This window comes from Physeter macrocephalus, chromosome 1, assembly GCF_002837175.3.
Source record: "Physeter macrocephalus isolate SW-GA chromosome 1, ASM283717v5, whole genome shotgun sequence".
Classification (NCBI taxonomy): Eukaryota; Metazoa; Chordata; class Mammalia; order Artiodactyla; family Physeteridae; genus Physeter; species Physeter macrocephalus.
In genome coordinates, this window is record NC_041214.2 from 19,828,033 (window position 1) to 19,832,531 (window position 4,499).

The 4,499-nt window shown below is 46.8% G+C and overlaps 1 pseudogene; it reads right to left on the minus strand.

Annotated features, from left to right (window-relative positions):
* Positions 1-4,261, minus strand: part of LOC102975376 (phosphatidylethanolamine-binding protein 1-like) — a 6,284-nt pseudogene extending 2,023 nt beyond the window's left edge.
* Between the last annotated feature and the right edge of the window lie 238 nt (positions 4,262-4,499).

Consider the following 4,499-nt stretch of genomic DNA (forward strand, 5'->3'; position numbering starts at 1 on the left):
TTTTTTTTTTTTTTTTTTTTGCAGTACGCGGGCCTCTCACTGTTGCAGCCTCCCCCGTTGCGGAGCACAGGCTCCGGACGCGCAGGCTCAGCGGCCACGGCTCACGGGCCCAGCCGCTCCACGGCATGTGGGATCTTCCCGGACCGGGGCACGAACCCGTGTCCCCTGCATCGGCAGGCGGACTCTCAACCACTGCGCCACCAGGGAAGCCCAAGGCATGAGCTTTTTGACTCCGACCTGTACTTGTAAGAATGTTTTAATAAGCGGAATTTTTTTTTTCACCTTCTATCTGTATCAGCGAATACAAAGGGGTTCCATGGAGGAGGTAGAAGGTAATGGGGGTTTCTAACTGGGGAGAAATGTTCTTGAAAGAGAACTGGCATGATGGTTTTGATCCCTGGTTTCATATTAGAACTGCTGGATACCCCAGACCCACCCCCAGTGATTCAATTGATTATTGATTAAAAGATGCGAGGGATGGGTGAAGGATGGTGTCTGCAATTTTTGTAGGACTGAGCTAATTGCCTGAGACCAGACCACTATACAGGGTTTCCAGAGGTAGTGGCCACTGTTTTTCACTTGTATCCAATCTGAAAAGTCCTACTGACAGATTCCTAGTTAAATCCCAAGAATTGAGCTCCTCAGTATGAAATTCTTCTCTTCAGTTTCCCTCAGGGCCACCTTCAGAAGGAGAGGTAGAACAGAGATTATTTCTCTCCATCAGTGTTTTCTCAAGCATTGCAGGTGTACCCATTGGTACACAAACTTAGCTGATTCCTACAGGGAAAAACATTTTAAGACAGCTTTTAATGGTATACATTTTTTGTATTGTGTATTAGGAAAAATATACTAACGTCCATCAAAGCTATGATTTCATAGCAGTGATATTAGGTTTCTTAAAAATGAAATCTATTTATGCAAAAATGCAAGCCAACTGATATACATACCTTAGGTAGATTGCAGTACAGGTGGTACATGGATATAGCAAAAATCAAGATGATATACATGACTTTAGGAAACACTGGCAGAAGTTGCTTTGTTAGACCTTTCTGAAATGAGGTGAGGTTTGAGCTGTGATTCAAAGCAGGGCTTCCAAACATTGGACTGAAAATATGTGGAGCTGGCAGAGAGCTTGTGGAAATAGGCATTCCAGTCCCTGCCTAGACATTTTAGTCCAGGAGATTTGAGATGGCGCCCTGGGCTTTGTCTTTTCATGAAGGTTTCCTGGTGATTCTGGTGCAGCCAGGTTTGGGAAACTTGAAGAAGGGAGCAATACCTCCTTGGGCCCGAAAGATTAGTAGTTCTTGGTAATTAAACCTATTTTAAGTATTTGCTGGCTGTGAAGTTGATTAACTGTTGTTGACTGTCGTCAGCATGGCTTTGAAAACTTTTTCTTTATTTTATAAATTTCTTTATTTTATTTCTTTATTTTTGGCTGCATTGTGTCTTTGTTGCTGCACGCGGGCTTTCTCTAGTTGCGGCGAGCGGGGGCTACTCTTCATTGCGGTGCGCGGGCTTCTCATTATGGTGGCTTCTCTTGTTGCGGAGCTCAGGCTCTAGGCGCGCGGGCTTCAGTAGTTGTGGCACACGGGCTCAGCAGTTGTGGCTCCCGGGCTCTAGAGCGCAGGCTCAGCAGTAGTGGCTCACGGGCTTAGTTGCTCCGCGGCATGAGGGATCTTCCCGGACCAGAGCTTGAACCCGTGACCCCTGCATTGGCAGGTAGATTCTTAACCACTGCGCCACCAGGGAAGCCTGCTTTGAAAACTTTCAATTTTTAAACTGTGCCTCTGGGTCTCAGCATTGGGAGGGTGTGTGTAAATTAAAATACACACAAGTGAGCACACTATACCCCACCCCCCAGGCACATTTTACTCTGATTTAACCAATTAAACAGGAGTGAGTTATGCCATTAGGCTCAACAGGGCTGCTAGAGCAAAGCAAAAGCTCGGCGCCACCCAGGCACAGGAGTCATAAAGTGTGTATTTCTGGGGCAGAGGAAGCGCTCGGGTGGAAGCTGTTTCACCCTGATCTGATGTTTACTCGGTGAGCTTCGGAGGATTCATCGTGAGGCAGATGGGAGGGAGGCCCTGGGTGGCAGCACTCTGGGATGGAAACCGTGCTTGGGGCCGCAGGAGTCCTGTGAGAAGGCAATTGAGAGGCGTGTGGGTGAGGTGAGGTGAGAAACCAAGAAGCCGCAACTGCGCCAGGCAGGGATGAGAAACTGAGAGCAAGCTGGTAGCGCCAGAGAGGCACAGCGGCTTTCCTGAGGGGCTGGTAAAATCCTCCTCCCGAATAGCGGCAAATGGTTGCCCCGGGGGGTGGGGGAAGCAAAATATTATCCTAGAGGACATTTAGGAAGCAGAATAAATTCTTTATAAAAACCAAAAAGGGCAAATACGTATATATGAAGTTAGTGTATCTCGCATTTCCTGGGGCAGTCCTTAGTTCAATGGCTCTGTTCTAATAGTCCGACTGGGTGTTAGGTAATGTTCCCTAATTTTAGGGTAAACATTTGAGAAAAAAATGGTGAAAGTGTCTGAGGACAGAAGCCCAAGGTGGCATCCAGATGGCCCTGCTCGGTATGAGCTGGGGCAGGTGAATTGCAGGACCTCTCAGGTTTGGGCGAGAGTGGATTTCTGGACCCCATGAGGTTAAGGGGCCAACTGCCCGAGGCTGGGCCACTCAGCAGGGTTTCCAGAGGTAGCAGCCACTGTTTTTCACCTGCTTCCAGTCCAAAAAGTCCTACTCATGGATTCCTAGCAAAATTCAAATTTTCCTCTCTCCATCTGATGGAGAATTTTCATACCATGTTCAAGAAACCTGGGACAAAGATTTGTCTTCGTTTACTGTTTCCTTTCCTTATCAGTTTCTTCACTCACAGATGCTTCAAAACTATTTTCAGTCTGTCAGTCTCCTTTCGCTGTTATTCTTATATATAAGTTACAGGATTGGGGTGAAATTTTCAAAGGTGTTGGCCTTATGACAGTTTGGTTACATTGTGGAATAATTTTAGAAACTAAATTAATTGGATTTAGGGGGACATAACATAGAGGTTACCAAAGCTTGTCCACTAGGTGTCACTCTTTATCCAATTAAACCTGGCTAGTGGTGTTTATAAATAGAAGTACATGTACACAGTATTTATTTCCTTTGGTTACGGTAAACATGAATAACAAAATGTCCCCACCTGTGTGTTCTTAAGTCTTTTACTGGTGACCTCTGCCATAAAAGGGGACCTTCTATCAGTTCTCCGGAGAACTCATTCCTGTCACAGAGGTTTGTTCTGAGACCTCTTGGGAGGTGCAGGCTGGCCGCCTGAGTCGGAGCCTTCTCAATTCATCGATTGCTTTTCATGACACTGGACCCTTTGGAGGTCACAGTGGACTCTCTTGTGATGAGAGCGAATGTTTCCAAAATGCCCGCTTGCTGCTTCCTGAAGTGCTGTCTCCGGGACGTTCCAGGCAGCACTCTTACCAGCTCCATCTGTCCATAATCGCCGCGCGCTGCCGCCCGCTTGGACATCATCTCAGGGCGCGAGCAGAGCCGCTTCACCCTACGGAGTGAGCCCAAGGATGGGCGACGTTCAGGGACGGCTCAGCCCGGGGTAGGGGGTGGAGGGGGGGGGTGTTGGGGAGACCACCTCTTCACGGCCGCCACCCTGAGGCAATGCAGGCAAAATCGCTGCTAGCAATTTTGAATTTCAGAATTTGAAATTATTTGCATTAGCTACGAGGATTGACCAAATTCGATTCGTTTCTCTTTTGCACTACCTTCAGGGATAAAAACGGATGTACAATTTAGAGTTTACAAGGAAGGAACCATCTGATTCAGAGAGACTGTATTTCTAAATAAAAATACGTTTTATTATTATTCAAAAAATGTTCTTTCTCTAAAATGTAAGTAGTTCACCCTCAGAGAAGAAACAGGGTACTAATAACATTTTTATATCCCACTTTCCAGTTCAAGAGGTTGTCTCAAATCCTTTACCCGGTGTTACCTTCAGCACAACCCTGGGTGTTGGGGATTACTGCTACTATGTTTCTGACTGGGCCTACAGCTGTAATGTCCCAGGCTTGCCAAGCTGGAATTTTAACCCAGACCATCTGACTCCAAAAACTATAATATCCATTAAACCAGTGGTTCTTAACCAGGCTGTGCATCAGAATCTCCCGGTGAGCTTTTCAGTATATATACTCCCAGACTCACCCTGGACCTTCTCGGTCAGAATAACCTGGGTGATATTGGGTTCATTCAATACCATGTCAGGTAGTGATGGATGTTTGGGGAAGAAGAAGACAAAGCAGAATGAGGGAGTAGAGAGTGACAGGAGGGGTTCTTTTAGAAAGGAGCAGCTGGGGAAGGCCAACCTCTCCAAGGAGGGGGCATCTGAACTCAGACGCTATTGAAGCCAAGCAGTAAACTTTGCAGATGTAGGTGGGAAGGGTGTTCTAGCAGAGGGAATAGCAGATGCAAAGGCTCTGAGGCAGGAGTGTGCTTGG